Genomic DNA, 13,160 nt, shown 5'->3' on the forward strand with positions numbered 1-13,160 from the left:
TATGAATAATCACCATGGAGTTATTCACCAGCCTATAGTGCACTATGAATAATCACCATGGAGTTATTCACCAGCCTATGGTGCACTATGAATAATCACCATGGAGTTATTCACCAGCCTATAGTGCACTATGAATAATCAGCATAATCAAACCCCTGCACACTCTACACTTATCTCACACAGTTTTATTTGTCTTCTTCTGTATGTGTTTTGTACTGTAGATGTAATTCCTCTCTTTGCCATGTTAACTCTTGGCACGTGTGTGTGCTGCTCTTGGCTTATTTCTCGATATTTTTGGAAAATATCTTTGAGGATGTGCTTAAAAATGAAATGTGTTATTATTATTATTATTATTAGATGTCATAAATCACAACATAGCGGGTTGAACATGTGGGACATGTCTGGCATGCATGATGGATGCTTGTTCTGCCCGTTTGGAAATTTGGGGCTGAAAAATAAAGCTGACTGTCAAATCAATAACACCATAACCAGTGATCACATGGAATTTTCTGTCTCTTGCCCGGACCCGGATTTCATGCCCCAAAACCACTGCTTGCCTATTTGTAGCCATTGTTTTAAAATGTCTTTAGCGGCAGTATTCTGGGTTTATTTAGGGTGGCACATCTATCTTAGGGCCTGTCTGACTCCATGCCAATGTGTATTACAGGATCTTAATTAATCTCCATCATCTGCAGAAGGTAGGCCTAATCCAATCAGGTGCTTGATGTGGTAAGGGTTTTAAGGCTTTGCATGGCATGTGAGTCAAGTGGCATGTGGCTAGATCATGCTCAGGCTTGGCACCAGACGACCAGGCAAAGCTGTGACCCAATCACGCACAGGCCCAAGGCCATTAGCAAGACAAAAGTTAATTTGCAGGTTCCTTGGATAGTCCTTCAGCTCTGTGATATCTCACTGGACCCAGGTTCTGTGTTTGCTTATTTGTAATACTGTCCCACTAGTGACTCGTCTCAATCTGGCAGTATAAGTATAAGTATAAACATATAACTAAACTCCACTGTACAATAAAGACAGTAGAAGATAAGAAAGATAAGAAAACTAACAAAACTAAATACTAAATACACTGTATAAATTAAATTAAGAAAGTCCAATGTGCTTGAGGGTGATCAAGCATAAGACGCTTGTAGTGACAGGGCCGGGACTGGTGAGGTGCTAAAGGGAGTGAGTGTCATGGTAAAGGTGCAAACAGTATTCCAACCTAGTCCTTAGTTATGCGTGCCTGGCAAGGTGCTCAAGAGAGTGAGTGTCATGGTGAAGGTGCAAAAAGTAGTCCAACATTAGTCCAACAGTGCAACAGTGCAAGAGTAAGGTCTAAAGGACCAGCATAAATAATATGGACAAATAGGAGAGTAAAGTATAATGTAGACAAGGTAATATCTAATTAGCAGAAATCGCCTGTGGCGTTCATCATGAGACAGGTTACTTAGCAAATGTTTCTTGACATGACTTGAAAGCAGTGACAATAATCTTTGTTTGCACTTTACGGATACACACTCACCTGCTGTGTAAATTCAGAATAACATGACTCAGTGTTCTGATTACTACTCCTGATTGATGGTGTTCTGAGAAATAACTGTGTTCTGGTTATCACATACTGTACTACAGCCACACCCCTGACGGGCAGTAAGGGTGGGATTGTGGACTGATGACGCCTTGATTCAGGGAGCTGACTGAAGTGATTATAAATAGTTTGCGAAAAGCCCATTGCCCCACACCTGCAAGCAGCCACTCCTAGCTGTTTGAAAATGGTTCCTGCTTGTCATCCTGTTCTAGCGAGAGAGAGAGAGAGAGAGAGAGGGTGTGAGAGAGTAAACATATCCTGTCTCCTGCTTGTAGCTGCTCTGAACACAATCACAGAATATTTTTCCCAAATGTTCATTTGATCCATATCAGGATGACAATTTGATGTTTTTCAATGAAGAACTAACACAATTAGTGTATCTCCATGTTGATTCCTATCATTTTCATTCAAGATCATTTCACATAAGTTCAGCACTATGTGGTTTTCTATAATTGTAATGAACTCTTTTTGACTGTTAATGGCCAAGTGTGTTGATGTGTTGATCGCGTTTGACTGTTTTCTCATTAATTGTGCATAACAAAAGCAGATAAAAGACAGCGCGTAGGGTATGCAATATTTATATACATTCCGACTAATGAACAATCTTACAGTAATGCCATACAGATGGTGGAGCCTCGGCAAACCTTTGAAGTGTAGGCAGAGCAGCAGAGCAGCGCCTTTTCCATTACAGCAGCCATTACACGCTAGTAGCTTTTAGCGCAACTCTCTTCCTCATCCTAGCAGATGGACCCCCAGTTCAAAGGCAGCCCCCCGAGCCTCGCGCCTGGGCGGGGGGATTAGAACCTGTCCTGCAGGCTTCTGCAAGGACAGCCCAGGGGACTTGAGTTAAAGGAATAAGGAGTAGGACCTGCTCTCTGTTCACCCCGCCCTGCCTTCACTCAGGTAGAAGACTCTGGAGGGTGGGGTTGGGGGTGCAGGGGCCCATGGGGGCTGAGAAGATGGATCAAAAGGAAAAGGCTGCTTCGCAGGAGAGAGAGAACATGCAGATTATTGTGAAATAGAGTTCCCTCGTACCACACAACTGCAGCCCAAAATAGTTATGCACCCCACATTCATACAGCGTTTGAACAAGCACCCCGCCTCACCCACTATCCAAACAAGTCCCACTATCCAAACAAGTCCCTCAGAAAATTGCTTGGAATCTGTATCACTGTGTGATTACAATATGAATATGTAGATATCTGTGCTGGATATTTTGGGACTGGAGAAAGAAAGGCTGTTGATAGGGAAGTTCCATCAAAAGACTAAACATTTCATGATGGTTACTGAACACTCCACTGCACACATTGTAGACACATTCATTACATTTATCATCTCATTATTATGAACTGATAACTCCAAGCTCACACTGTAAATGATTGGTGTCAGTAATACCAATTGTGTGTGGTTATGCATAATGAATTGATATAGTTCAAGTCCAATCCAAGTTGCCTGTTTAGCACCATCTAGTGTTCAGGCAGAGGTATTGTGTTTACTCCCATGGTGCAAACTGGGAGGATCTTGTTTTATATCAAAGGAAACCCTGTTTGTCACACGTAGACAAGATACAAGATGCTTCCATGTTCCACCCTCACCTTAAGCAGAGTGTGTCTCGTCTCTAGTGAGGAAGATGCAGTTTGATGACACGAACCCCCACAGCACTCATCCGGTGGCGCTGGAGTCTGTTTGTTTCTCCTGAGTGTGGAACGTCAAAGCTGAGGTGGGGCGTTTTAAGAGACTTAAGACAGGAGGGCCCAGCTGAACGCTGTGAAACAACTGATAACACAGCAACCTCAGAGGCTGTGAAATAAGATGCTTCCCCGAAGATAATTGAACCCAACTGTCAAAGAGGTGCTGCACAGCGTGACGTGGAGGCCTAAAGATAGTGCTGAAACGAACATGTGTGTCAGCACTCTTTCTGCCATGCACCAGTTTTTCAAAACTTACTTCTGTCTGAAAACCACACGGGCAACGCAACCCACATATCCAAAATCCAGAGTTTTCACCAACTGAGGAACCTCCACAGTGACAGTGACCAAAGTTCGAAGAACGTGACATCTATGTTGTGTATACCTCTTGCACTTACGTGAATTGACAGTAAGAAGCTTTGTCTCATCCTTCTCTTCACATTTTAAGCATGTGCCAGGAGATGTAAACACAAACACACTTGCTGTCAGAGACAACTCCCCCCTCCTGTAAACAACCTCCTGCCCGGCCAACTCAGAGGGGCAGTAGTGGAACGAGGTTCTCCGTCTCATCCTCTGCAGATAAACAAACAGACAAAACAAGATGCCAGATTCACCAGGAAAACAACACCGGCACTTGAAAAAGGCCTCCTATTCATGACAGAGGCTCGACATGGCCCTGTTTTCCCCTGACACTCCAACAGTTTAGAGGTAATTATCTGCGTCCCCTCCCCCCCGCCCCCCTTCAGACGGTGATTACTTCGCCACACTTGGCAGACCTTGTCATAGGGTGAAGGGGGTGAGGTGGAGCATATCATCGCATTTGGGACCAAAACATGGTGCCTTCAGCACCCACCTCCTCCATCCCAACAGGACCCCCACAAAGGCAGAGAGGAGCTCGACCGCTGACGGGGCCTCCAGAGTGTGCGAGGGAGAATTGAAAAGTTCTTGTGTGGGACTCTTTCAGGAGATTAACTTGCTACGAGGGCTACCTGCCACGGACACATTTGATGTATTCATGGGGCGGCCACAAAGACTCGCCCTCTCCCTTTAACTCCGATCACAGCTGCATGAAAGCGGCTGCTTGAATGGAATAATGGCTACAAAAGACAACAAACCTCAAGTGTAGAGAAATAAAGTGTCGCCTTAAATGTAAGCCTCGCATTCATTTGTGAGGAAGAATGATTCCCCCTTACACCCCCATTCTTTCTCTCACACACACACATTCTCCAGTAATGATTGAGAATCCTGTGCACCATCACCCAGTGCTCCTCTTACGTTCTAATTAATCTCAGATGAGTGGTGCTGTAGAGGGGCCATACAGGGAGAATGTACACTTTAATTAAACACCTTTCAGACAAACCGCTGTAAAGCAGACATCACAGTATGGCTGACGATACTGGGCCCTCGAACCGACTCAATTAGTTATAACCTTGTGGCTCTGATAAAGGGTGCCTCTTCTCACTAACACATAGCTGTCTATGCACACACACACACACACACACACACACACACACACACACAAACACACACACACACACACATTCTTTCTCTTTTTACACACATTCATGGTCATAGTCATTCTCTCCCTCTCAAACACACACACACATACACACATACAACCACATACACACACACACACACACACACACACACACACACACACACACACACACAGACACACACACACGCACAAACATACAATGGCACAATGTACCTGAAATATGTTATATATTATAGTTTTCACAAACGACATGCGTCTGAGTGCATTTCATTCGTGTGCTACCAAAGTGACATCTGTTGGCCCATCAGATGTGAAGTCAGCCTGGGCTGAGCTGCCCTCTCGCTCGGCTCCCATCCCCAGTGACCAGGGGCCAGGTCTGCTTTGTGCCGCCGAGGCTGAGGAACTCCATCAAAGGAAGACCCCAGCGGTCCAGCACCGGCGTCCTGGGGGTCTGTGTGGATGGCCGGACACCGCCGCGCCGCACGCAGAGCGAGCGCGAAGAAAAGAAACCCCAGACACAAAGGCCAGTCACAGACCATAGCAGACTCACAGTTGAATGTGCATGTGTGTGTGTGTGTGTGTGTGTGTGTGTGTGTGTGTGTGTGTGTGTGTGTGTGTGTGTGTGTGTGTGTGTGTGTGTGTGTGTGTGTGTGTGTGTGTGTGATTGTGCGTATGAAAGGAGTATGAAAGAGACAGTGTGTGTATGCATGTGCACATGGGTTTGTAAGGTCTTTGTAAACATGTTTGTGCCTGTGTCTATTTTGGTAAAGGGGACCAATACAAGTAAGAAGTGATGTAAAGGGAAGTAAAGCTGACAGCACGAAAACAGGAGAGCGAGAAAGAAAGAGGGAGAGAAAGAGTGAGAGAGAGAAAGAGAAGATAGGAGGCGAAGGGGAAGTATGTATTCACACGGCTCCTGCCATTATCTCGGGGTTATAGCTGAGAAAGCGTGGCGTCTGAATGGACTGGGCTTTCAGACCGGACGCACACAGAGCCTCACGGTGAGGAGCCTGAGGAGGGCCCGGCTTCTTTACTCTTGCTTACTCAGTGGAAAACCCTCTGACAGGTGTGCCATTGTATGCGTGTGTGTGCGTGTGTGTGTGTGAGAGACGTGTGTGTATATATGTGTGAGAGAGACGTATATGTGTGTGTGTGTGTGTGTGTGTGAAACTGGCGGCGATTAGCTGTGTGCTAACTATGTCTTTTCAGTGTGGCCGGGGGGAGGCTCAGATAGGAGCGGCCGTCTCTGTCTGTCCCTCTGTCAGCAGCAGCATCCTCCCTCCTCCTCCTCCTCCTCCTCCTCCTCTTCACCTTCCTCCTGAGTGGAGCAGCGAGAAATCCGGCCAGATAGAGGAGCCGCCACCGCTCTCATTATGAGACTCTCAGCCCAACTCAGAGAGGTCAGCAGAGCCAGAGAGAGAGAGACAGAGAGAGAGAGGGAAAGAGAGAGAGAGAGAGAGAGAGAGAGAGAGAGAGAGAGAGAGAGAGATGAGGGACTGAAGAAAAGAGTCACTTCTAGCCACTGAAAGGAGTTGTGGCTTTGCTCTGGTGGAGGAGTATTCATGAGGCCAAGTGCTGCCGACTTCAGAGAGGAAGTCAGCATCAAGACAGGGTCTGGTCTGCTGGGGTGCACTGTGGAGTCACAGGGAACTTTTCTCCAGCACACAGTCTGATGCATAGGTAAGAACAATTGCTTTTGTGCTGTGCAATGATTTTTAACATTTGTAACAGATTGTTATTTTATTTAAATAAATGTATTTAATCCGGTCATGTTCCGAGTATTATCCTATATGTGGACTTAGGTTGAAAGTTACCATGTCTCAACCATGACAATACAGATGGGGCCATAAGGGCAAAGGTCATAGCCACAGACCACATCTGCATTTTGTAAATCTGGTTGGTCCAGTTTGCAAACCTGAATTTACCTATTTACTGCATAAATATATGGGGCAATGTATGCTACTGTTGAACTGAGAAGATTATTGATGTATTTTAATTTGTGTGTAACATGGAGTAATATTCATTTGGGCAATGATGGGCCAATTTTATTTTTGCTCTGCAGTTTCGACTCTGGCCACCAGATGTCAGGGTTTGCTTTGAAACCGGGTCCTGGTGGCCTCTGGCCCTATAGGGAGTTTTAGTGAATACGTGGTGTGACAGCTTCCCCAGGAAGCTAGGGTGACATTTGCCTCACTTAATGACACAAGCTAATTAATCATTAGCGATCCCAGAGGTATTCCTGTTGGAGAGGCTTTGTCGGGCCTTTCCCCAGCAGGAGGCTGCAGCCCCAACATATTATGTATGCATATGTTTAACCGCCTTATCCCGCTCTAAAACGTCTTAATGCTCGCCCGTTTATGTATTTAGATTACATTCCTATTGGTGTTTTTTCTTGCTCTCTTTCTCCGCTCCTCTCACCCTGTCGAACGAGCAAAGTGGGTTTAAGCGGCGCTTTGAAGTCCTTTCTTCTTAACCTTGTGCTTGCAGCGACCTGAGGCGAAGGCCCGTGCTCCTGCAGCACTTCAGTAAGGTTATTAGTGAAAAGCTTCTTCAGCCACAAAAGAGGTGCGATTCTATCGCGCCAGTCCTCGGCACAGATACAGACGCAGGTACACAGCAACAGTCTACGAGAATGATGTCAGGTAGAACCCGAAAGTTCTACAATGGGGAATCCAGAAAGAGGTTCTAACCAGAACCAGAGATCCTGATCTGTACGGATGCAGAGGGAGATCTGTTGAGCCAGCTGCTGCTGGAGGATAGAATAGCTCAGTGTCAGTGACTACAATAAAAAGAAACAGGGAGAGAATAATAAAGCCATTAGAGACCAATATATATTTCAGTCTGTTGTTGCACATTTGAATACAAGCTGTACATTTCTAGTGGAGAGGAGAGAGCCGTTCTGCCATGGTTTGCATTCAGTGAAAGTGCCAGAGGCTGAGATGTAGGAATGAGAAGGTATGACTAAAATTCTGCTGAAAAATCAATCTCTCTCTTTCTGAGTGTGTGTACGCATGTGTGTGTCCTTAAGGTAATGCGTATGTGAATGTATGTGTAAGAATTTGTATGTGCTTGTGTGTGTGTGTATGTGTGTGTGTGTATGTGTGTGTGTGTGTGTGTGTATGTGTGTGTATATGTGTGTGTGTGTGTGTAAGATGTTGTTATACTGTATGTTTGTGTGTGTGTGTGTATGTGTATGTGCAGTGTATTTGCATGTGTGTGTGTGTGTGCGCGCGTATTCTGTATGTTTGTGTGTATGTGTGTGTATGTGTGTGTATATGTGTGTAAGTGTGTGTGTGTGTGTGTGTGTGTGTGTATGTGTGTATGTGTGTGTGTGTAAGATGTTATTATTCTGTATGTTTGTGTGTGTGTGTGTGTGTATGTGTGTGTATGTGTGTATATGTGTATGTGTGTGTGTGTGTGTGTGTGTGTGTGTGTGTGTGTGTGTGTGTGTGTGTGTATGTGTAAGATGTTATTATTCTGTATGTTTGTGTGTGTGTGTTGCTGATACATAAGCATCCTAGTAGCAGGGCCACTGGGTTACAACTAATTGTCTCTCATGGGGTTTGTTCCTGAGTGCTTAACTGTGGAAAACGCATCTTTGGCTCTTGAGCTCTGAGTTAAGAACTAGGCAGATCCTCCTCTGTGCTGCTCCCCCTCTGTGCACCCTGCTGGCCCGAGAGAGGGACCGACGGGTCAGAAACCACTCACACTCTGGCCTCAGCCGAGGGGCTCCCACACCCTGAACACTGTGTCCGAGCCGTGTCCGAGGACCGCAGCTTGGGTGGACATTGGGGATGGTTCCCAGAAGTTTGTGTCTCTGGGGACAGCGACCTTGTTGACATTTTCTGGCTGACCACTCTGCTACAAATACGAGTGTTAGTGGTCTGAACGATGCACAGACAGTGCACAGCAGGGCTGGACCACTAGTCCACACATACAGCACGGCCCCTCAACCAATGGCCCACTGCCTCCTGCTGGAGAACATGGAGAACTTTAGCAGCGCGGGCATAAATCATTCAGGCCTGCTTGCTACCCAACATCAAAGCTGGAACATTTTTCTTCTGTGGCACTTTTCTCCTGGAAAGAAAAAAAAGTCGACCATCTGTATCTGCCTGCTGTAGCAACAGTGTGTTTCGTGGCTGTGCAAAGCTCACTGCAGTTTGTCCCTGTCAGCCCTGTTTACCATCACCCACTCCCGACCCCGGTGCTGCCCCCTCGCTTTTTAGGGCAGCCATTTTGTGTGTGACCGAACTGAAGTGCGCCGAACTTGGAGGCACAGCCTCTGAGAGTGACAAAAGCTTCTCTGGGCTCGTGGCGCAATAGAGTAAGAATGAATAATTCTGTTTCATAGCGGAGCCTCAGTCATTGATATGCAGAGGAGAGCCAGGCCTCCCCCTTTCTGCCAGGTGCCATTTAATATCACTTGGATATACAACAGATCCTTCATTTCCACTTTTATCAGGGCTGGGATTTCACTCCAGCGAGGAGACAAGGTAATCCAGCCTACCTAGAGAGGCCGTTATTGAGAACCTTGAGATAGCATTGATGTTCGTGACGTGCTGCTAACTCCAATGCAGCCGGCGGAGGGCTGTTTGTCCTCCAACCTTGCTCTTGACAGGACACCCGTGGCGTCGACCGCGCCGCCACACTGAGTCAGCGGCACCATTTTGCATAGATAAACTGGTGCCCTCGTGGGTTTGTCACTCCGCATGTTGGGCTGACTGCCGGGATTGGTGCTGGGGGTCCGTCAGGAGTCACCGAGGCGAGGGCGCCTCCCTGCCCGCCCTGCGGAGCTGACGCCCAAGCCTGACGCGATTCACTCTGACTCCTGCCAGCTGTCTGCTGTGCCCTCGTTCGAGACGCGTGGGGGGGCCACCCACCGTGACGCGTGGCATGGAGGCGTTCCAAGTCTCCGGCAAGGTGCGGGGCGCCCGGAACCGTCCTGGCAAAACCGCGGGAGCAGGAACGCCAGGTAACCAACTCGAGGGGGGAGGTTCCATCCAAGAGCTTCCTGGATCCTCCTCTGTCTTTCGCAACTGAATGGCCAGTCACCTCCAATTACACCCTGAGCACATGAACAAGGCAGTGGTGCGCTGGGTACCTGCCCCTTTTAGTCTATTAGCGTCTGCCCAGGAACCATCCTCCTCATGCCATCCTCCTCATGCCCGCACCACATGCCGCACCACAGCGGGAGGCCAGGGTGGCACATCAACGTCAGCGCTCCAAACGACGGCCCAACGGCCTAGGGTGGCAAAAAAACAAACAAACTAAACTTTGGATAAACAAACAATGGTTCATTTGAACTTTTAGGAAAAGCGAGGGTATGTCTTGAACAAGGCCTTCAAATGATGGCTGATTAGTTTGACACAGTTTAGAAAGAATCATCCCTGATCCAAAAAGATTTGTGGAAAAATGAATAATTCCCATTGAGTTTTCCATGTAGACCTCAACCAGTTTGAGTTTCCCACGTAGGCCTTAACCACCTTGGTCTCTGTGAGCTTCCAGACATGTTATTGCCTTGTGGAATTTACAGTCTTTTAGAGGAGCAATTGTAGATGTGGGGAAGAATGGTGAACAGAGGGCATATGAGGATAGAACATATAGTCATTACAGAACATATAGCCATTACAGAACATATAGTCATTACAGAACATATAGTCATTACAGAACATATAACCATTACAGAACATATAACCATTACAGAACATATAGCCATTACAGAACATATAGCCATTACAGAACGTATAACCATTACAGAACATATAACCATTACAGAACATATAGTCATTACAGAACATATAGCCATCATAGAACATATAGTCATTGCAGAACATATAGTCATTGCAGAACATAAAGCCATTGCAGAACATACAGTATAGCCATTACATAACATATAGCCATTATAGAACATATAGCCATTACAGAACATATAGCCATTACAGAACATATAGCCATTACAGAACGTATAGTCATTACAGAACATAAATGTATTTAACACATGTAGGGGCTTTGATGGGACAAACTTCCCATTTTGCCTCACTTCCATTTTGTCTTCGGCGCTTTCATGATGGAGCAGCAAAGATAGGTGGGGCTGACGGCTCGCTTGTGATCCCCCATCTCGGCATGAAATAACGCTCGGGAAGCTTTTTGTGTGCATCTGGGCTTTGAAGAACCCTGACCCTCTCTGTCTCCATGAGTTGGTTTTTTCATACCACAACTCCCACCCCCCTCTCCTCCCCACATCGCCCTGAGCATCCCACACCCCCCTAACAATCCCTTAAATCCCAATACACCCCCCATCAAACACACACACACACACACACACACACACACACACACACACACACACACACACACACGCACGCACGCACGCACACACACACACACACAAAACACATACACACAAATCCCACCACCCTCAGCAGAGACAGAGGACAGAATGCGATGTGTCGTCCCTCCCTCCCCACTGCTCTCCTAACAAAGCCTGACTGCATTGGACACACCTTTGACGGCACAAAGGGATGAAAAGCCAGGCGAGGCTTGGACACGCAGGACGACGCTGCCAGGCCCGATAAAGACACTTCAAAACGGCGGCGCCGCCAGTTCGCGGCCCTCCTTCTCCTCTCCTTTCTTTGGCCTCAAAGAGCCCAGTGTGACAGAGAAAGAGAAAAGAGAAAAGAGGAGCGGGAGCCAGAGACAGAAAGAGACTGAATGAGTGAGAAAGAGATTAAATTTGGCCAGCCGCGTGTTTTGAAGGGCCATCGACCAATAGAGAATGGGTGCGCCGGAAAATAGGAGGAGATGTGTACATTTGTGTGTTTGTGTGTGTGTGTGTGTGTATGTCTTTGTGTGTGTGTGTGTGTGTGTGTGTGTGTGTGTGTGTGTGTGTGTGTGTGAGAGAGTGAGAGTGTGTGCGCTTTTTGAGTCAGCGTACCTCTACTTCAGTCCCATGGAAACTATGAAAAGTATTTGAAAAACAAAAATATTAAATGGCTGGTCTTGAAGATTATAGAAGGGGTGGAGATTTTAAACGACTATTATTTAATGAAGATAATGTCTTTATGGAAATAATGATATTTTTATTTTGTCTACAAATAATACGAATCACAACCGTAACTATTACAAACACTTGTGTACACTTGTTATTGGAAAATAAGCTTAGCTGTGGACAAGCTGTCATCAATGGAAAATAAACTGAAAAGAAAGAAGAGGAAAGAGAGAGGGCTATGGAGAAAAAGAGTCTTCCCTTCATCTCACTCTTTCGCTCTCTCCTGCTCTCTGCATCCCTCTCTCTCTCTCCCGTCTCTCTCACACTGAAACAGATGGCCATTTATGCTGGGGCCAATCAGGCCTGGTTAGTGGCGCACTGGGCCTTGCCCTCCCCACCTGTTTGCCACCAAAACGCCACCCTAATGAACATGTTGGGAGAAGTCCAGTCCAAATGACTCACAGTAGGAGCTGAACTTACAGGTAACCCCCCCCCCCCAACCCCACCCTACCACTCCTCAGCCACCCACCCAGTCACACACACACACACACACACACACACAGACACACACTCCCTCCCCAGCCTACCAAACTCCGCGGGCAGCGCGCCAGGCCTGGTGAAAACCAGCTCTGCCACTGGGTCCTTTAACTGGCCCTTAATTAAATCAAGATTTCGATCGCCGCCTGTCAGCATTCCAGCTCTGCGGAGTAGAGTGGTGTGGGCGGAGAGGAGAGGAGAGGGCAGCAACAAGCCTATAGGTTACAGGTGCTGGAGACGGGGATTGACAGGCCTCGTGTGTGTGAGCCGTGTTTATGCAGGATGGCGTGTGCCTGATATGATGAGGGTCAGCTCCCATGTGGGCTTAGGGGGTCTGAATGAGGGTTGTGTGTGCCGTGGAGTGTTGGAGCTTGCAGGTTTTTTGTATGTGCATGTGAATGTGTATGTATGTGTATGTGTATACATATGTGTGTGTGTGTGTGTGTGTGTGTGTGTGTGTGTGTGTGTGTGTGTGTGTGTGTGATTCATGTGTATGCAATGATTCTGAGCTTTCAGGCACTTATTCTTTTAGCAAGGCATAGAAGCATCTAAATTTCCCTTGTGCACATGCATGGACACACATGCATGTGTGTATGTGTGCACACATCCATGAATACTGAACACACACACACACACACACACACACACACACACACACACACACACACACACACACACACACACACACACTGGTGCAATGTGCGTGTTTCTCTCAGACTATCAAGGCACATTGATCTGAGGGGGAGAGACGGTGATGACAAGGTTCTCGATGGGAGGGGGTCCCACCAGTTCCTCACTCTGTGCAACTGAGCCAAAGACATGTTTGGCAGTCAAACAGTTAGGCATAACCCACAACCCATACTGCTT

This window comes from Alosa pseudoharengus, unplaced genomic scaffold (assembly GCF_046254945.1).
Source record: "Alosa pseudoharengus isolate Yale_2024_CS ecotype anadromous, Long Island Sound unplaced genomic scaffold, YU_APseudo_1.1 YU_APseudo_1.1_scf_19, whole genome shotgun sequence".
Taxonomy (NCBI): Eukaryota; Metazoa; Chordata; class Actinopteri; order Clupeiformes; family Clupeidae; genus Alosa; species Alosa pseudoharengus.